General features: G+C 44.9%; 1 protein-coding gene across 2 annotated transcripts in view; it reads right to left on the bottom strand.

Moving 5' to 3' along the window:
- Positions 1 to 21,709, bottom strand: part of GAS2 (growth arrest specific 2) — a 186,877-nt gene that overhangs the window by 15,124 nt on the left and 150,044 nt on the right. The window lies entirely within an intron of this gene.

Genomic DNA, 21,709 nt, shown 5'->3' with positions numbered 1-21,709 from the left:
ATGGGCAAAAGTCACTTACCTGATCCCGAAGCTTGCTTCACGGTGGGGGGGAGGCGCTCCATCCCTCCCCCCGAAATTCTGGCCGGTGGGGAGGCGCATCGTCCCTCCCCGCCGAAATTCTGGCCGGGCGGAGGCTCCCCGTCCCTCCCCGCCGAAATTCTGGCCAGGGGGGAGGCGCATCATCCCTCTGGCCGCGAAACGTCGTCTCCTGCCGGGACGCAAATGGCCGTTTGTGTCCCTGCAGTCAGCCGTGATAGGCTACATAAATGTTTACGTAGCCTATCACGGCTGACTTTGAAAAAAAAAAAAAAAGCGTTGCCCTTATTTTCGCCGTAGTCTACGTAAATCTTTACGTAGACTAGACGTGCCAAAATAAGGAACACAAATGGCGGCGCCCATGGGCTGCCGCCATTTGCGTACGTGCTTTTTTTTTTTTTCCCCAAAGTCACCCGTGATAGGCTACGTGACGATTAAAGTAGCCTATCACGGCTGACTTTGGAAATCTAGCCGTGATAGGCTATGTTAATCGTTACGTAGCCTATCACGGAGGGTGTGTGTGTTGTTTTTTTACTTTTTCTTTCGTGGCCAGGGAGACGGGGCGCTTCTCCCCGGCCTGAATTTCGGCCGGGCGAGGCGGGGCACCTCCCCCCCGGCCTGAATTTCGGCCGGGCGAGGCAGGACGCCTCCCCCCCCCTCGCCTGAACTTCGGGGGGAGAAGCGAAGCGCCTCCCCCCCACCACGAATCACCCCTGCGAAAAGGTAAGTGACTTTCGTACATCCCTATCTGATCCACAGTCAGCTCCAGGTCTTGTTTTTACTGACTGTATAGAGCTTCTCTATCTTTGGCTACATTGTACATAATCAATCTGATTTTGATATTGACCATCTGGTGATGTCCATGTGTACAGTTGCCTCTTGTGCTGTTGGAAAAGAGTATTTGCTATGATCAGTGTGTTCTCTTGGCAAAACTCTATTAGCCTTTGTCCTGCTTCATTTTGTACACCAAGGCCATGCTTGCCTGTTATCCCTGTGATTTCTTGACTTCCTACTTTAGAATTCCAGTCCCCTGTGATGAAGAGGACATCTTTTTTTGGCGTTAGTTCTAGAAGGTGTTGTAGGTCTTCATAGAACCGATCATCCTCAGCTTCTTCAGCCTCAGTGGTTGGGGCATAGACTTGAATTACTGTGATGTTGAATGGTTTGCCTTGGATTCGTACTAAGATCATTCTGTCGTTTTTGAGATTGTACCCCAGTTTTCCCACCCTTTTGTTGACTATGAGTGCTACTCTTCTAAGGGATTCTTGCCCATAGTAGTAGATATAATGGTCACCTGAATTAAATTCGCCCATGCTTGTCCATTTTAGTTTGCTGATTCCCAAGATGTCAATGTTCAATCTTGCCATCTCATGTTTGACCACCTTGATTCATTGATCTGACATTCCAGGTTCCTAAACAACATTGTTCTTTACAGCATCGGACGTTCTTTTCACCACCAGACACATCCACAGCTGAGTGTCCTTTCGGCTTTGGCCCAGCCGCTTCACTCTTTCTGGTGCTACTTGGAAATTCCCTCTGCTCTTCCCCAGTAGTATATTGGACACCTTCCGACCGGAGGGGCTCATCTTCCAGTGTCATCTCTTTTAGCCTTGTGATACGTTCCATGGGGTTTTCTTGGCAAGAATACTGGAGTGGGTTGCCATTTCCTTCTCCAGTGGACCACATTTTGTCAGAACTCTCTGCCATGACCTGTCCGTCTTGGATGGCCCTGCACGGCGTAGCTTATGGCTTCACTGAGTTACGCAAGCCCCTTCGCCACAACAAGGCAGTGATCCATGAAGGAGCAGTGATCCATAACTGCCCAGCTAATTGGCTTTCATTCTGTCCAAGTTTTTTTTACTCAACTAAGAGTGACTCAAACAGTAACTGGCTACATCAACTTATGACTCACACCTCAGGGGCCTCTAACAAGCTTCCAGAATTCTGGATAGCAAAGGAATTAAACTGAAGCATGTTTGTTTTGGTTGTTGCATGATGAGCAAAAGATCTGTTACTGCTAACACAATTTGATATTCCTTCACTATGATAACTTGGACAGTATCAAAAAAACTCACTAACATCAGTAAGATAGTAGTACTAGTAGGCAATCGCTCTTCCAAATAATGTACTTTTGAAAGAAGATGTTTCACTGCATGGTTAAGGGACCAATCCTACCAGGATAAGTGGCCGCCTCCAAACTCGGAGGCAACCACCTATCCAATGCAGGGCAGGAGAACCATGGAGGGGATCATCCCCTCCGCACTTCAGCTGCCCTGCATTTGCGGCTAGACAGCCGATTTCAGCTGTCTAGCTGCGGGAAGGCAGAGTGGGGGAAGCAGCAGCCGGACGACACATTGGATGTGTTATACCGGATTTCCAACTTCCCGGCACACTCTCAGGAACACCCCGTTTTCACCGCTCCGCACTCCTCTTCCGAGTGCAGAGCTGTTCCATGCTGCCTACAATGCAGCGGGGGAGGGAGTGAAGGTCAGTTCTCAGGGAACCGACCTATCCTATGGCCATCTAGCCACTGACTAGCGGCCATAGGATTGCACCCTAACGTTCTTATTTTTTATTATTACATTTATCCCGCTTTTTTTTTCCTCTTTAAGGAACCCAAGGTGGTGTACATAATCCTCTTCCTCCTCCATTTTATCCTCACAACAACCCAGTGAGGTAGGTTGGGCTGAGAGTCTGCAACTGGTCCAAAGTCACCCAGTGAGCTTCCATGGCTGAGTGGGGACTAAAACCTGGATCTCATGACTCCCAAACACTCTAGCCACTACACCACACTGGCTCTTAAAGGTTGAGTACATGGCCTGCTCATTGGACAGCATTATAAAACCTTTCAATAATTGGATGATAAGATATTCTATTTTCTGTCATTGCCTTGCCAAAGATTAGATAAATGATAAAGTACAAAGGAAGTCCACTAGCTTTTTAACAAAATTTGCAGGATGGAGATTGACAAGTGATGCAGTCGTTCATGTTCCTGCAAAGCAAAAGAGAACTCACACACACCAATCCTATTGCTATATTTCTTTATGGGGGGCAGTATTGCTGGGGGAATTAAGGCCATGTTTAAGCTGGTGGAAGAAAAACTGATGGTGAAGCTGCAAATATGAAACCTACCGCTGGATGGCAGACATGCTCTTTGTACAAGTTACATAGGCCAGAAGAAATCTGACAATCTAAAACCAGCAGTTTATTTATTCTGAGAGACAGGATGGTATTTTTAGTCCAGTTGAGCCAACAAAGTATATCCTTCCTTTATCAAATATTATTGGAAGATAGCACACTGTAGAGCTGGCTTGGAAATCCCCAGCGGTCCTGAATGTATAGGCTTCAAAACATTTGTTACTATGATATATCTATCGTACTCAAAGGAGAAGCTGTAATAAATAAAATGTGGCCTTTTAAAGCTTCCTTTGGCACATGGTCCAGCCTTCAATACAGTGAGATAGGTGGGAGTGCAGAGCAAGAGCTGTCCTCCTCCCAACCCCGCTATCAGCTGCCCAGAGAAGCCCATCTACACACCTTTCGATGGAGATGTACATTTGCTGCTGGAGGATGAGCTGGTTTTGTTTGGTTTTGTTTTTAATATTTAACATATCTTCTGTTGTTGTATTATATAACTAGGGACCTGAGTCACTGACAGCCCAATCCTGTTTACTCAGAAGGAAGTCACGCTGACTTCAGTGACTTCACTGAGTTTCAGTGGAATATAATGTTGTATACGATAGCAGTCCTAGAATTGTTGCTGTTGTGTGTGTGTTTTTAATGAGGCTATATATATAACAAACAGATATAAACAGTACAATCCATCACCTCCTGTACACACAGCTCTATATCGGCTCATGGGGAGCCTATTGAGACTCCCCTCCCCACACACACACAATGGCCCAGTATGCACAATCTCCGCAGCCCAGTGTGGCTTATTTAATGCAAACAAGCCACAGTGGCTTGTTTTATTTAAGCCGCAGTGGGTTGTGGCATGTGCCAGCGACCATTTTGAATGCTGAAGTTGTGGCAGGCACCATAGCTTATGGTGACATCTGAACCCAGTGAGGGTGGGTTGTTGGCGTAGTTAACAAACCACCCACAATACTAAAACGTTTGTTAGTTTGTTAACCATGTCAACAGTCCACCCTTGTCAGGTTCGGATATCACAATAAGCCATGGTGACCACCCACTGCAGCTTGAACATTCAAAATGGCCACCAATATGTGTTGGTACCTAGCATAGCTTAAATAAGCCACAGTGGGCTGCAGTGATCATGCAAACTACATGAATGTCTCTCTGCCGGATGTGTGTTGGGTCAGGCATGCTTGAACACACACCAGACCATTATTGCCATGAACATTTGGCCCTTCTGTACCTTACATAGAAATATCTAGAAACCCGTTCATTTCCAGGCTGCCACCATGCAGTAGAGAAGCTCAGTAGTCTTTTAGTGGTATGCCGAAGATGGGTCCAGTGGAGGCTGTTGGCTCCAACTCGCAGTCAGAATCAGCCAGAACTCTAATGGAGCTCTCCAAGGTGCTGAATCTATTTTGGGGATAGGGGCCTGCACCTTGGATAGGTCCTTTATAGTTCTGGCTGGTTCTCACTAAAACCCCGAATGGATTTAGAGCCCCACTGGAATTGGAGCCACCAGCCTCCACTGGATGTGTCATGTCTTAATTAAAGCCAGGCCAGTAAAGCAACCATTCATTTTTCATATGTTTGTGGAAATAAGTTGTCCTCTCTGACCTGATTAGAGCAGAAGTTTGCCATTTAATCTCTGGTCCTGACCAGGCAGTATTCTTGAACTAAATGTGGTAGTTCCTTAAGATCTGATGTACATCTGATGTCAAAAATAAAAATTCAGTGTTAAATTTTATTAAGAAAGGAAGGGAAAAATACAGACAATGGCTTGGATCTTAAGTTGTTCTCCCATTCATGAAAGGCAGGTAATTTCTGCTGATTCCCCCTCTGTTTCAGGAGGTACAGGGGCTGCAGAGGGAAGGGGGAAGTGGGATACTTTGTACTATTCATAGAAGGAAAGGTAGGATTCAAGCCCCTATCGATGTTTGGGTTTTTAAAAATATAAATCTATGAAGACATTAACAGCGCAGTCCTGTCTACTCAGAAAAAAGTCCCATTCAGTACAATGCGGCTTACTCCCAGGTAAGTGGGTATAGGATTGTAGTCTAAGGGTCAAAGTCCTGATATCTATGTTACTAACTCCATGCACCAAAAGGAGCTTCCAACTGTTGCACTGTTGTTGTTTTAATCATGCTGCTCTTAAACCTGAGGAGTTGAAACTGTTTGTGCAGTGGTATTCCAATTCTCACCATGCACATTCAACTCTTGGGTACTGATAGAAAGGTCTCTGGGTTAGAGCCTAGGATAATAAATTAAATAAAAGACTGCGAAGAGGGTTATGATAAAGGGTTGCAAACAGTTAATGACGAAAATTGCTTTATTTTGAAGAAGAAGAAGAAGAAGAAGAAGAAGAAGAAGAAGAAGAAGAAGAAGAAGAAGAGAAGGGAACTGATTGAGTAAATGGGCAGCAAAATGACAAATGAGATTCAGTGCAAGTGTGATGTGAAGCACACTGGGAACCAACCTCAACTTCACATATTCTATGATACAACCTGAACTGACTGTGAAGTGGTTTTGGAATTGCGGTGGATAGCTTAATGAAAATGTCAATGCACTTTACAGTGGCAGTTTATAGGCAAATTTAAGTATTAGGAAAGGGACTGATAATAAAATGGTCATTTTCACATTAGCATTATATAAATCTATGGTGTGCCCACATTGGGAATGTTGTGTATAGTTCTATTTGTCTAGAACGTCAGAGAGCTGTAAAAGGTGCATTTGTTTCTGGGCCCAGTTCAAAGTGCTGGTCTTGACTTACAAAGCTCTACACAGCGTGGGACCTCAGTATCTGATGGAATGTCTCCTCCCATATGTACCTGCCTGTACTTTAAGGTAATCCACAGGAACCCTTCTTCAAGCGCCCCTGCATTCTGCGGCTCGGTGGGTGGCAACTAGAGGGCATGGTCTCCTGGCCCTGGAAGGCTCTCCCAGAGGAAGCTCACCTGATGCCCATTCTGCTTTCTTGCCAGCATCAGGCTAAGACTTCCTGTTATTCTCCCAGCCTTATATAAAAAAATCAAAGTCTTTTAAAGCTTTAAGAAATATTTTAGTATTTTTCCATTTTATTATCTTGGCTCCTGCAATGTTGTTTATTATCCTAGTCCCTGCAATGTGATATTGTAATTTATGCTCTGTTGGCGCATTTGTTATTCTTATATCATTGATTTTATTGTGATTTTATTTAGATTTTTATCATTACTGTAAAAAAGCCTAGAGAAATTATTATTATTATTATTATTATTATTATTATTATTATTTACAATATTTATATACCACTCCTCATCAGAAGATTTCGGAGCGGTGAACAACATGATAACAATAAAACAGTGGTTAAAAGAGTTTAAAAAGTTAAAACATTTTTAAAAGACAAATCCCAATGAGTGCATTTATGAGGCATTTAATCAATTTAGGGTGCAGTCTTATCAGCATGAATTTAAGCCTCCAAACTCAGAGGTTTACGGCCATCTAGTGCAGAGTGAGAGGAGCGGCAGAGGCGATATTTGCCTCTGCACTCTTCCCACTCTGCATTTTGGCTAGATGATGGGCTTTTTTACTCATCTAGCTAGGGCTCTCTGGAGTGGGAAGGAAGGAGGCTGAGGAGGCCTGAGGATACATTGTCCACCAGTCCACTCTCCGCCCACCTGCAGGCCCTTTTTCCTCCTCTCCTTTGCGAACTCAGAGAGGCAGCTGACACAGTTCTCTCCACACCGGATGCAAGGGGGAGAGGGAGGGAAGGACAGCTGTGCCTGACCTCAGATCCAGGAATCTGAACTATCCTGTCCCTCCACCCCCGGCTCTGTCTAGGGGTCATAGGATTGCTCCCTTAATAAATAAAATAAATTTTTGAGAAAGGAAGTGCCTTTCTGTTGAAGTGAAAGGGATTGCCCTTGTAGACAGGAAAATGGACACATGTGTATCATAACCACAGGAGATTACTGAACCTGGGTTCCCTAAAAGCAGTTTTCAGACCTACTCACAAGTATTCTATTTCACCAAAATACTTCCAATTAAAATTGTTCTGTACATTGTACAGACGTATACTTTTGCTGTCACAGAGGGTTATACATATCAAGGCAACAATAAAGAAGATGTAATTCAAAATTGCAAATGCACACTCAAACTCCCTTTCTGCAGCAGGAGCTGCTTTGAAAATAGGAATGACAGATTGAACTGGCTAGAAATTTTAATTAAAACTGTAAGTGAGAAGTCTGAAGCTAGCCGAGCCTCAGCTGTGTGGTTGCTCTGACCTGGTAGAGGAGATGTGCCAGGAAATAGAAATGATTTGAGAAAGTCATAATATCCTTGGAATCCATTAATTCTGGTCTCAAATAATGGCAGTGCTTTTAAAGGGGGTGGGGGAAAGCTTTAAAAATGACAGAATATACCACACACAATACAAAGCAATATGTCCTTGGTTGCTTAGCAATGTTAGAATAATGAAAAAAGGAGCCCGTTGGGCCTTTGTGCTATGCTCTCTTGCTGAGGGTTATGTTGTATTTGTCTTCAGTGTTTTTGGTAAATCACTAAAGCTTCCCACATAAAAAATCCCTGAAAACATAAAACAGTAATGAGAAAAACACAATGTTGCTCTTTCCATTCTTCCAGGGGGGAAATTGACTTTTTTGTTAGGATGCCTATAGCATTTTTAAAAGATTTTTTTTTTGGAATCTCATCCAGTTGCATAAAAAATTGCATTACTTGAGAGGAGACTGGCTCATTCATAGATCCATAGACTACTTAAGCCAATATAATTGCATTAAATCATAAATCCAATGGGATAATGGGCCACAGGCTATCTATTAGCTACTGAATGCAATGTTCAGAAGGAAATTAAATGAAAAGGTTAATCAGCAAAGCATGTAAACTGGCCTAACTGCACAGACATCAATGAAAAGCAAGTATGAAAAACAAGTGTGCTGGTATTTGGGCAAGTGTTGTGGATCATTCACTCATTTTCTTAACGCCTTGAAAAATCCTTTTCTCCCATATACAATTTTGGAATAGATGAAGGCAAACAGGCTGAGGCTAAAACTTGATAAGATGGAAGTTAATTGGGAAATCGGAGGATCTGGATGGAGGTGGACAACTGGTTCTGGATGGGGTTGCACTACGTGGCCTGGTGGTTCTCCGCGGCTTGGCATTATCAATGAAGACACAGGTGGTGTCAGTGGCCAGGAGAGCTGTACAGGGATGGGGGAGAAATTTTATGAGAACTTACCCAAGCCCATACACAAACTAGAACACAGCTAAACATTGATACCTTTCCAAAAGTTTGCAATCAAAGTTTGCACCTGAAAGATATGCATACAAAAATGCCTACAGACAAGTGCGTACAAAAATGTGTATATTGCAGAGAACGCATTATCTTAGCAAAAATCTCCTGCACAAATGTGTATAATTCAAAACGTGCATACAAAAAAGCATGAAAATGTGTACATTTTGGGCATTTCCATGCAAATTTTTAAAAAGTCACAAACTGAAGTGGAAATGGAACAAACTTAACTTTGGAAAAATGAGAAAATGAGTAAAAGTGAACTTGACAGATTAGTCCATGCCTACAGCTGCAGCTCTATCTGGAAGAAGCAGGCCTTGCCTCAGTGACACACGCTCTGATTACATCCAGGCTCAATTAATGCAATGCATTCTATGGGTGCCTGTCTTTAAAAATGGTTTGGAAACTTCTGTTGGTAGAGAATGTGGCAGCAAGAATGCTTGTGGGGGCCACATCAGAACACACTACACCTATTCTGTACCGGTTACACTGGGTGCCTGTATCTTTCTGGACCTGATTTGGGCCTTTAAAGTCCAAAATGGTTTCAGATCTGATTTCTTTATGCACCTGTATGAGTCTGGCCAAGCTCTAAGATGCATTTAAACGCATTCCAAAGTGTTGTTTTGTGTGTGTGTTTTGCCAACATCATTCTAGCTACTATCCCACACATAATCCCACACTCTAGCTACCATCTAGCTACCATCTCACACATTTCATCACCCCCAACTCCCTTGAAAACCATTTGGTTGTACTCAGTGGGAGAAAGGACCTTGGCCATTTCCACCATTCCAGAGGTCAGGTCAACCAGGGCTTCGACAACATTGCCTGCCAAGGTGACAGGAAAAAAACCCAACAGCCATCAGAAAACCACCTGGATTCATCAGCCTCCTGGGTCAGACTATGTTAACTGGTCCTCTACCACTGCAGGGACTCTGAGTCCCAGTAAGTCTTCACCACACCAGGTAGTGATCTGTCCATTACAATGGAACTATCATAATTTCCTCACACCCAGATCACCACCATCCCACCCAATGCAGAACATGAGATCCAAAGTTTGCCCTGCTGAATGACTGGGGCCATTTGGGGCAGACCCATGAAGTCCTGAGCTATTCCCAACAAGGCAGCCTCAGAATGTACATTGAAGCTCCCCAGCACAACCAGCTGGGGCGACTCTAGCACCACCCCTGAGACCAACCCAGTCCCAGCTAGGAAGTGTCGGGGCACTGTTGGGGGGGGGGGTACAAGAGCGGAATACCTATTCTATCTCAAACACCTACCTTCAGATACCTACTGAAAACTGGAAGGCTGTGGGACTGGGCACATGGTCAGAGGGATAGAATTCCAATAGGCTACTGAAACGTTACCTCTCCCCACCCCCAAGCCTTGCCTGCTGCTACACTGAGAACCCAGGTGGGCAATCCGGGGAGACACACACACAGACTCTTATCCAACTAGGGGGGTGTCTTCATGAGCAATTTACTCCAAGCTGGTTGCGTCTGGAGGTTGTTAGGAATACATGACGTGGCCATCCAGCAGCCACCCCGGAGCTCATCACAGAAAAATTGGATTTCCTGAGACTGCTTAAAGTCCGATTAATTCCTTAAAGAATTAATGTCCAGTTCTTTTCCTTAAGTTGGGTTCTCTGTGGTATAGTTGTTATGTGCCCCAACCCCCGCATTTATCTCCGGTACGCTAGCCCTACCCAGGGGTGTGCCTTTCACCGTGACCCCGGTCAAGGGGTATTTCCTGTCCCTGTGTTTCCCATCCCTGTTTCTCAGCACAAGCATATGTGTGTCTACTCAGAAGTAACTCCCATTGTGGTCAATGAAGCTTGTTCCCAAAATGCGTACTCCCGAGGTTACTGAGATCCCATGAATCAAAATAACACATTTAGGAGCCTTAATGTCAAAGCTTCGAAGCTTGGATTGATCGCAACATGGCAGGGAGAACACTATGTTCCTATGTTCTTTGTTGCTTTAAGGGAGTAAGTAATGTGAGAGTGGGGGAGAGAGAGGGGGAGAGGGAGAGAGAAGGAGATTGTTTGCAGCTTTGGCAGGTTCAAGGCAGAGAGAACACTGTGTTCCTTCCTGTAATGATAGCTGCTTTAAGGTAGTAAGCAATGTGGGAGGGTAGGGGAGGAAGAGAGGAAGAGAGAAAGAAAGAGAGAGAGAGAGAGAAAGAGAGAGAGAGAGAAAGAAAGAAAGAAAGAAAGAAAGAAAGGAGTGATTTTATGAAAGGAGAAAGGAGTGAAAGCATGGATGGGGGAGGGGAAGCCTCTCTTATTGGTTGAGCAGCCCCTTCCAGTCAAATGACGTTCACTCCAACCCCTGCCCCACCCAGAAGTATGTTCTGTGAAGCAACTTATACTGGTGCAGTGCACTCACTCATGGAGCCCTGTGCGGACCAAAGCTGGATCCTTGAAAAATCCGGGTAAGCCACCATTGGCTTGTCCTTCTGACACCTTCCATTCTTGTGGAGAAACTCTGTTGTTAACTCTGCTCTCTGTTGTACAGGCCAGGTTAGCATGCTCATCCAGGATCAAGTCCTGAATGGTTGTTGTTATCCCATTCACTGACCTGCCATTCAGAGGCAGTACCTTCAAACGAGGAAGACTGTCACCAAGGTAGGGATGTCAGAGAATTCCGCCACGGATCTCGGTGAGGCTGAATGCCAGTGCATTTGGCCCACCGAACTCCGCGGCGGAACGGCCTGCCCCCCCCGCCCCCCCACGGATCCCCCCCAGGATGAGACTTACCTGGGGCGGATCTTCCAGGTGGCGGCGGCTAAAGCAGCGGCGGCGGCAGCCAGTCTTCCGACCGGCTGCTGCCACCGCCATTTCCAGGCTTGTGTATTAAAAAAAAAAAAAAGACATGATAGGCTACGTAAAGATTTATGTAGCCTATCATGGCTAGGTTTAAAAAAAAAAAGAAAAAAAAAGACGTGATAGGCTACGTAAATCTTTACGTAGCCTATCATGGTTGGGTGGGTTTTTTTAAAAAAAAAACGCATACGCAAATGGCGGCGGCTATGGCCGCCGCCATTTGCATTCCTTCTTTTTACCGGCTTAATCTACATAAATATTTACGTAGACTATGATGGCGAAAAGAAAGGGGAATGCAAATAGCGTAGCGGGTGCTATTTGCATCCCTTTTTCATTCACCATTTTAGCCTACATAAATCTTTACATAAAAAGATTTACGTAGGCTAAAACGGTGAATGAAAAAGGGATGCAAATAGCACCCGCTACACTATTTGCGTTCCCCTTTCTTTTTGCCGTCAAAGTCTACGTAAATATTTATGTAGATTAAGATGGTAAAAAGAAGGAACGCAAATGGCGGCAGCCGTAACCGCTGCCATTTGCGTACGCGGTTGGTTGTTTTGTTTTGTTTTACCCAGAGCCCTCCGCAGCCGGAAATCCGGCTGCGGACGGCTCTGGCCTGGCCGGCTGCTCCACGGAGCTGCCGCGGAGCACAGTCGGCTGTTTGAGGATTCTGTGGGGAGGAACAGAGCGCCTCCCCCCCTGGCCAGGATTCCAGGGGGAGGGACGGAACACCTCCCCCCCATCATCAACATAATCCGCGGAAAGGTAAATCACTTTTGTACATCCCTACACCAAGGCCACTAAGGTTTCATGAACTGAGATTCAGTCTGGGAGCAACCAATACCCTGTTGCAACTCCTTCTCCTATAACAGCCTGGCTTCATCCCACCGCATAACCCGCTCTGCCATGTACTGTTAAAATGGCTGCTCCCTGCTTCCCTCCATCTCTCTGAACCTTTTCAAAGTGCATTTCTCCCCCCAGCTAATGAATAGGAATGTTGGAAAATTCTGCTATGGACTCCAGTGAGAATTCCGCCATGGACTCCAGCAACGCCCCCCGCCACCCCGCGGAATCCTCCCTAAACGGAGGATACCTGGCGGAAGCTCCAGCGGCTCCGGTGGCAGCTTCGGCGGTGGCAGCTCTGGTGGTGGCTCCGGCAGCACCTCCAGCAGTGGCTCCAGGTGGTCTTCCGGCCAGTGCCAGGCTGTGGCCGCAAATGGCGGCTGCTACTCTGGCCACCATTTGCATCCCTGCCAAGCCATGACAGGCTACGTAAGTATCTAATTAGCCTATCACGGCAAAAGGCAGGAACGCAAATGGCGGCTGCTACACCATTTGCATCCCTGCCTTTTGCCATGATAGGCTATGTAGATACTTACTTGGCCTATCATGGCTTGGCAGGGACAAAAATGGCGTAGCAGCCGCCATTTGCATCCCTGCGGAAGCCGTGATAGGCTACGTATATATTTACATAGCCTATCACGGCAAAAGGCAGGGACACAAATGGCGTCGCGGCCACCATTTGCGTTCCTGGTTTTTACTGTGATAGGCTATGTAAATATATACGTAGCCTATCACAGCCTCCACAGGGATGCAAATGGCAGCCACTACGGCGGCCACCATTTGTGGCTGGCACAGCCCAGCAGCGGATGGAAGTCTGGCTGTGGGCAGCCCTGGCCAGTGGCTCCGTGGAGTCGCCACAGAGCAGAGCTGGCTGGGGAGGATTCCAGGGGGAGGGACAGAGCACCTCCCCCCTCCACAGACGCCCCGGATCGGAAAGGTAAGTACTTTTCGTACATCCCTACTAATAAAAGCTTCATGGCCCAATCAGCTGAAAAAGGTTTATAATACAAATAGACAAAATTCTGAACCACAAAACCAGAGAGCATCAATTCCCGCTTCCCTCTCTCAGACAAATAAGGCAGCCCTCACTTTCATTCACCCCCAGAGTCACTGCCCTGAAGTGGAGATTTCCTTTGATGCCTGGGCTCCTAGGAAGGGAGTGCAAGCTCATGCAATCTAGCAGGAAACTGCTGCTGGAAACTGCTGAGACTTGGCTGGGTCGCTTTAGCAGCAAAGACTCTCTGGGCACCAGGGATTACTAAGGAAAGGCCACAGGTAAACATGCAACAGATGGCAAAGCACACTCACCTTCTACCTGGGCAGGTGGTCTTTTCATCTTCTCCCTCTCCTGCTGGGGGATGATGGTATTCCAGTACTGTGTTCCTTTCATGGAATGTCCTCCCCAGTATGGCCCCATCATTGGTGAATTTTAGAAGACCTCTTAAGGCTGCAATCCTATAGCCACCTACCTCGGAATAAGCCCCGCTGAACTCAATGGGAGGTACTTCTGAGTAGACATGCATAGTCTTGCATGGTAAGATCTATTTATTTCAATCTACTTTTTATTACACCTTCATGGATCACTGCCTTGTTGTGGCAAAGAGGCTTGCGTAACTCAGTGAAGCCATAAGCTATGCCCTGCAGGGCCACCCAAGATGGACAGGTCGTGGCGGAGAGTTCTGACAAAATGTGGTCCACTGGAGAAGGAAAAGGCAACCCGCTCCAGTATTCTGGCCAAGAAAACCCCATGGAATGAATCACAAGGCTAAAAGATATGACGCCGGAAGATGAGCTCCTCCGGTCGGAAGGTGTCCAATATACTACTGGGGAAAAGCAGAGGGAATTTCCAAGTAGCGCCAGAAAGAGTGAAGCGGCTGGGCCAAAGCCGAAAGGACACTCAACTGTGGATGTGTCTGGTGGTGAAAAGAACGTCCGATGCTGTAAAGAACAATATTGTTTAGGAACCTGGAATGTAAGATCAATGAATCAAGGTAAGCTGGAGGTGGTCAAACATGAGATGGCAAGATTGAACATCGACATCTTGGGAATCAGCGAACTAAAATGGACAAGCATGGGCAAATTTAATTGAGGTGACCATCATATCTACTACTGTGGGCAAGAATCCCTGAGAAGAAATGGAGTAGCACTCATAGTCAACAGAAGGGTGGGAAAAGCAGTACTGGGGTACAAACTCAAAAATGATAGAATGATCTCAGTATGAATCCAAGGCAAACCATTCAACATCACAGTAATTCAAGTCTATGCCCCAACCACTGAGGCCGAAGAAGCTGAGGTTGATCAGTTCTATGAAGACCTACAACACCTTCTGGAACTAACACCAAAAAAGATGTCCTCTTCACCATAGGGGATTGGAATGCCAAAGTAGGAAGTCAAGAAATCACCGGGATAACAGGCAAGCATGGCCTTGGTGTACAAAATGAAGCAGGACAAAGGCTAATAGAGTTTTGCCAAGAGAACACGCTGATCATAGCAAACACTCTTTTCCAACAGCACAGGAGGCGACTCTACACATGGACATCACCAGATGGTCAATATCGAAATCAGACTGATTATGTACAATGTAGCCAAAGATGGAGAAGCTCTATACAGTCAGTAAAAACAAGACCTGGAGCTGACTGTGGTTCAGATCATGAGCTGCTTTTTGCAAAATTTTGGCTTAAATTGAAGAATGTAGGGAAAACCACTAAACCATTCAGGTATGACCTCAATCATATCCCTTATGAATATACAGTGGAGGTGAGGAATAGATTTCAGGGATTAGACCTGATAGACAGAGTGCCTGAGGAACTATGGACGGAGGTCCGTAATATTGTTCAGGAGGCAGCAACTAAATCCATCCCAAAGAAAAAGAAATGCAAGAAAGCAAAGTGGCTGTCTGATGAGGCTTTACAAGTAGCTGAGGAAAGAAGGGAAGCGAAAAGCAAGGGAGAAAGGGGAAGATATACCCAACTGAATGCAGATTTCCAGAGATGAGCAAGGAGAGACGAGAAGGCCTTCTTAAATGAACAATGCAAAGAAATCGAAGAAAACAACAGAATGGGAAAGAGTAGAGATCTCTTCAAGAAAATTGGAGATCTCAAGGGAACGTTTTGTGCAAAGACAGGCATGATAAAGGACAAAGAAGGCAGGGACCTAACAGAAGCAGATGAGATTAAGAAGAGGTGGCAAGAATACACAGAAGAACTATACAGGAAAGATCTGAATGTCCCTGAGAGCCATGATAGTGCGGTCACTGAACCTGAGCCGGACATCCTAGAGAGTGAAGTCAAGTGGGCCTTAGGAAGCATTACTAACAAAGCTAGCAGACATGACAGTATTCCAGCTGAGCTATTTAAAATCCTATATGACGACGCTGCTAAAGTGCTGCACTCAATATGCCAACAAATTTGGAACACTCAACAATGGCCACAAGACTGGAAAAGGTCAGTTGACATTCCAATTCCAAAGAAGGGCAATGCCAAAGAGTGTTCAAACTACCATACAGTTGCGCTCATTTCACATGCCAGCAAGGTTATGCTCAAAATCCTACAAGCTAGGCTGTATGTGAACCGAGAACTACCGGAAGTACAAGTGGGGTTTCAAAGAGGCAGAGGAACTAGAGATCAAATCAACATTCACTGGATCACAGAGAAAGCAAGAGAATTCCAGAAAAACGTCTATTTCTGCTTCACTGACTACGCTAAAGCCTTTGATTGTGTGGATCACAACAAACTGTGGCAAATTCTGAAAGAGATGGGTGTACCAGACCACCTTACCTGTCTCCTGAGAAACCTGTACGAGGGTCAAGAAGCAACAGTAAGAACTGGACATGGAACAACGGATTGGTTCAAAATTGGGACAGGAGTATGACAAGGCTGCATATTGTCACCCTGCTCATTTAATTTATATGCAGAGTACATCATGAGAAACACTGGGTTGGATGAATCACAGGTCGGAATTAAGATTGCCGGGAGAATTATCAACAACCTCAGATATGCAGACGATACCACTCTAATGGCAGAAAGCAAAGAGGATCTAAAGAGCCTCTTGTTGAGGGTGAAAGTGGAGAGTGCAAAAGCTGGTTTGAAACTCAACATTAAAAAAACTAAAATCATGGCATCTGGTCCCATCACTTCCTGCCATATAGAAGGGGAAGAAATGGAAGCAGTGACAGATTTTATTTTCTTGGGCTCCAAGGTCACCGCAGACGGTGACTGTAGCCATGAAATTAAAAGAACCTTGCTCCTTGGGAGGAAAGCTATGGCAAACCTAGACAGCACAGTAAGAAGCAGAGACATCACCTTGCCGACAAAGGTTCGCATAATCAAATCTATGGTTTTCCCAGCAGCAACATACGGCTGTGAGACCTGGACTATAAGGAAGGCTGAGTGCCAAAGAATCGATGCTTTTGAACTGTGGTGTTGGAGAAGACTCTTACGTGTCCCCTGGACTGCAAGGAGGTCAAATCAGTCAACCCTAAAGGAAATCAACCCTGAGTGCTCATTGGAAGGACAGATACTGAAGCTGAAGCTCAAATATTTTGGCCACCTAATGCGAAGAGAAAAGTCACTGGAAAAGACCCTGATGCTGGGAAAGATTGAAGGCAAAAGGAGAAGGGGACGGCAGAGGATAAGATGGCTAGATAGCATCACCGATGCAATGAATATGGACTTGAGCACACTCCGGGAGAGAGTGCAGAACAGGAAGGCCTGGCGTGCTATGGTCCATGGGGTCACGAAGAGTCAGACATGACTGAACGACTGAACAACAACAACAACAATTTTTTATTAACCATTGTGTCTTGATGAAGTTTTTGTTGTTATTGTTCAGTCGTGTCTGATTCTTCGTGACCCCATGGACCACAGCACACCAGGCCTTCCTGTCCTGTGATGAAGTTTTACTGATCACTTTAAGAGGTGTAATATAGATTTGAACTTGCTTCTATATTGTTATGTTTACTGTGTAGTCTGTACACTGCCTTGTAAGGGCAATTGCCCTGAAAAGCAGCTAATCAATCAGTCAATCAATCAATCTTTGAATGTTAAATCCACTGTGTTCAATGAGGGTTACTTCCAAGTAGGTATAGGATTGCAGCCTTTGTCTATAGATAGTCCAATTAGGGCACAATCCTATGCATATTTAAACAGAAAAAAGTCCTACAATTGCCAGCATGCCCCAGCCAGCATGTCTGGCTGGGGCATGCTGGGAGCTGTAGGATTATTTTCTGCCTAAACATGCATAGGATTGCACCTTTAGGCTTCAATCCTATGCCAATTTACTTCAGAACAAGCCCCACTGAACTCAGTGGTTCTTCTGGCTTTCTTCTGGGGAGACATGTACAGGATTGCACTCTCAGCAGAAATATGGTTGCCACATTTCTCAAGAGAAAAAAGAGCCATTAAACATTTGAATATGTGAATTCATCCAAAATGTATGCATATTTTTTCTCATGCCATATTTGAAGACAGTCACCTATATTCTAAAACAGGATCCACAGCCTAGGGTGTATTCCCTTTGGTATGTGGGGTTCTGATTTTTGCCTCACGATAGTAGTGAAGAGGAGGAGGAACATTATTTTATTTCATCCTCATGACACTTGATGAGTAAGCAGCAAGGCACTTAATTCTGAAATCCATCCAACTAATGAAATTGCTACAGAGAGGTCACTTTTCATGGATCTCTCTCTCTCTCTCTCTCTCTCTCTCTCTCTCTCTCTCTTGCCCATGGGTTCCAGGGGAGATTCAGTGCATTCTCCAAACACCACATTTCCTAATTATGGAGGTACTTGATAGCCTTATAGCTCTGATAATTTTTTTTGTGATATGAAGATAAATGATCTGAGTTTAGAACTAGCCATCCAGAGTGGTGTTCACTGCCAAATGCAACATGGAGACGTTTAGGCATAGCCCCGTTGAAATCCCCTAATGTAAGAAATTTGAGTATGTTGGATGTCTTTACATTCATCAGTTTTATATCTTTCCCTTTACACTAGAAGACACACAAAAAAAGGCTTTACAGACTCTGGCAAAGGTATTGGACCAGGAATATGCTCTAAATGCCAGGAAAGTGCTGATTGCTGAAACAGAGTATCCGGGAGCCTTTATCCTCCTATTTCCTTTCAGCATGAACAACTGGATTCTGGTGTAGAATTTGGCCTTGTGACAGGAAGGTGTTTGCTCACAAATAATTTGTGAGTCGCTTTCTTCACAGCCTCATAGTCTGTCTCTGTATTGTAATGCCTGTTAGCCCCTATGGAGTAGATAAGCATTCACGGAAATAAATTTGTGATGCGTGTATATGCTAGTGGTGTTGAAGGAGACGTGTCCTGGAGCTACACAGGCAGAAGACACTTCCATCAGAGAATTTGGCTTCTGTATGCAATAATATCTGCTCAGGAAATAAAGAGGAAGAAATGGACCAGCTCCCCCTCATGGATCATGTTTTGGGAGGCTTGGAAAAATTACCCCCTGGCCAAAAGTGTGTGTGTGTGTGCGCGCGCACACACACACACACACACACACACACACTTAGACAAGTACAAGGATCCTCTGCAGGGGGTAGGCTTTTGCCCCAGGCCTCCAGTTTTACCAGGGCCATCTCTTCAAATCTTCCCCCTAGACAAAGCCATGGTACCTCTGTTGATTTGTGTGTGGGGGGGCTGTTTTGAAGAGGTGCATCTGGGGGAAGTGCTGGAGAGGGGCAAAAGCAAGGTGGTACCCTGTAGAGAATGGGCTTTTGTCCTCCAGCAGCAGCTTTCCTGGAAGCAGCCTTTGAAAGCAGGAAATATGCCAGAAGGTCTTCTCTGGTTGGTATTTTAATGCAAGCTGGAGAACGTGGGAGCTTCTAATGCTCACCTCTCCCTTGAGTTGAGCACTACTGGGCCCACGAAACTCATTTCTGGGTCTGAGCCCAGTGAACTTCACTGACTTCTCAAGAAGAAGAAGAAGATCATTGCCATCAATTTTTTAGTGCTGCACCAAAAATTTCTCCCACATTTTTTGGGTTTGGGGGGCCATTCCCATTCAATTTCAGAGAAGAGGAATTGCTTTTGAAAAGAAATACAAGACATTTTGGAGAAATTCTCACGGGTTGGGGTTGGGTTTCTTGGGCTTACCTTACTTAGGAGGTGGCTGAGGAGTGAGCCCAAGTGCCCTGTTTTTCGTTGTACAATCATCTCTCTGGCCACCTGTAGCCTCCTCAGATTCCTACACTTCAGTTAAAGCCTAGTTTAAGGCACCATGAGGTAATTCCTCCCATAGGGCTTTTTCAGATCAAAACATGCAGGCAGCCTGGGAGGCAAGCTGTGATTAGGTAGGCTAAAAAAACCCACAAAAATAAATTATAAAACATCCTGAATGAGGCAGAACAATGGAAGCCTCCTTCATGTGGGGAGCAAACTTTCAGGAAATTGGAGGACAGATTTTGGCAGAGCACTAACTCCACCTCATCCCTGAAGCTGGACAAAACACTGTCCAAAACACTTGCATTGCGGTGGATGCAAACTGAGGGCTAGCCTGCCAAGACAGTAGATGCTGCTGCAGCACAACCTCACCCCCCCCCAACCCTTACCCAAAATGAATAAAGCTATGCTACAAGCCCTGCCAATGGGGAGCCCTAGCTGGGAGAAATGGTTGAGAATTTCTCCTTCTGCTGGAGAAATTCAGTGAAATCGTCTCCCAAATTTCTCTGTCTACAAGTAAGGTGGAGAATTTCACGAGGCCATTTGTGCACAGCTGTACGGTTCTTTAGAAAATATATTTCTAGATTCTAACATTGCTGAGAAAGATTTAGGGGTTGTAGTAAATAACAAACAAAACAGAAAAAAGTGGTGTGGCCATTCACATTCTAGATTTTAGAATGGATGGCAGGGAGTCAACAAAAACATCGCTGAAGATTCCATATCCTGTGCAGACAGGTTCTTCTATTACTGACCTGCCCACTTTGTAGAGAGAAGTGCTTTTCTGAATCCATTCTATGGTATAATCATCACAATGTGAGAAAGCTTTGTTGCCCATCATAAAGGCACTTTGGGATGGTCTACATCTTGTCTGAATCATGCCAAAACTAAGATTATTGACCACTGTCAATGCTGGCTGGGGCTGATGGGAGTTAAAGTCTAAAATATCTGAAGGGCACCAGGATGGGACAAGCCCTAGAGTCTTCGTAGGTCATTCTCCAATCAAAATTAAAAAAGACAAATTTCCCAGAATCAGAGAACAATCACAACTAAACATGGATAAAATGGAGAGAAGGATTGTGTAAACTGCCTTGGGTTCCTTGCAAGAGGAAAAAAGGCTGGACATAAATGTAATAAATAAATAAATTAACCTCAGTCTAAAGGTTTTAGCACCAGCATTTCCTTGTTGATGACCTTCCGCTCTCAAATGCTTTTCAAAGTAGGCTTGAATAGGCAGCCTGTGCTTTGCTTGCTTTTTCCTCATCTGTCTTGAAGACAGATGAATGGGCTCACCTCAAGATGCATGTGGTATACAGGGACTGAATGAACTTGGACGAGCTTATCAGATCCAAAACCAATTCCCATACTTATAGCATATATGAATGGCCACTGAAAATCTGTAGGGTCCTTACACCATGTTTCCAGTAACTCAGAAATTATGTTTGTGCTCCTACCTGCTTTCTGGAGGATTTCACTGTCCAGATCTGTTTGTGGGCACTTTTCATTATTTCAAAATTTACTAAATCACGACTACAAAAATTAAATGATGACAACATATGCACCAGAGACAAGTAGGACTGGGGACGAATGTACACTCTCAGCATGAACTGGACATGACATCACTTTCTTGGCTTGCTACAATCATAGACCTTGGGGAAGGAGGAGGGGGAAGGAAAATTAAAAACAGGGCTCTTTGTACAAGTCTCAAAATGTTATATGACTCTCTTCCTTTCCTCTTAGCAAACCATAGTGAGCAACATGACATAACAAGCAACTGTTTGGCAATATGAACCAAGAAATTAGCTCAAAATAGCCTTGCTGTTTCTGAAAAACAAGTATAAAAATCAATCAAGGAAAGGTAAAGTCATCTGGATGAAATCCAAGTTGTACTCAGAAAAAGAGCTCACAAGCCCCATATAATTTTTAACTTCAAATATAAACATACTGTATTTCTGGATTCATCTCTGCAATTGAATTTCACATCCACCAACTAAAGTACTTAGTTCAATGGCTGTGTTCACATATAATGGAAAGCCAGGAATCCTGACTTAATAAACCAGAATTTGAACAATCTGCAGGCTAGTGCTCACAGCCTGTTCACTCCTAGGTCTTTCCTCCCTTTGCACAAGTGGATCAACAAACCAGAGAGGGATTGCTTAACACAGGGGAAGGCTACATTTCTGGGCCATGGGCACATTTAGCAATTTGACAAACTGTCCTTGGCACCACCACAAAATGGCTGCCATGGGAGGCATGGCAAATGACAAGTAACCTGCCCAAAGACTAAATACAAGACAGAGGTGGGGCCTGAGTCCCAAAACCCTAAACAACTCCTTTGAATCCGGTTTCCAGCACCCAATTGAAACCTAGTTCACAGTAATCCTAGCTGCCATTAAGAAAATGTATTAATTTA

Source organism: Heloderma suspectum, chromosome 1 (genome assembly GCF_057233095.1).
Source record: "Heloderma suspectum isolate Gila_16-S chromosome 1, 16-S_ref, whole genome shotgun sequence".
Lineage (NCBI taxonomy): Eukaryota > Metazoa > Chordata > Lepidosauria > Squamata > Helodermatidae > Heloderma > Heloderma suspectum.
The sequence above is the reverse complement of the archived record's forward strand: the minus strand, read 5'-3'. Positions and strand labels throughout refer to the sequence as shown.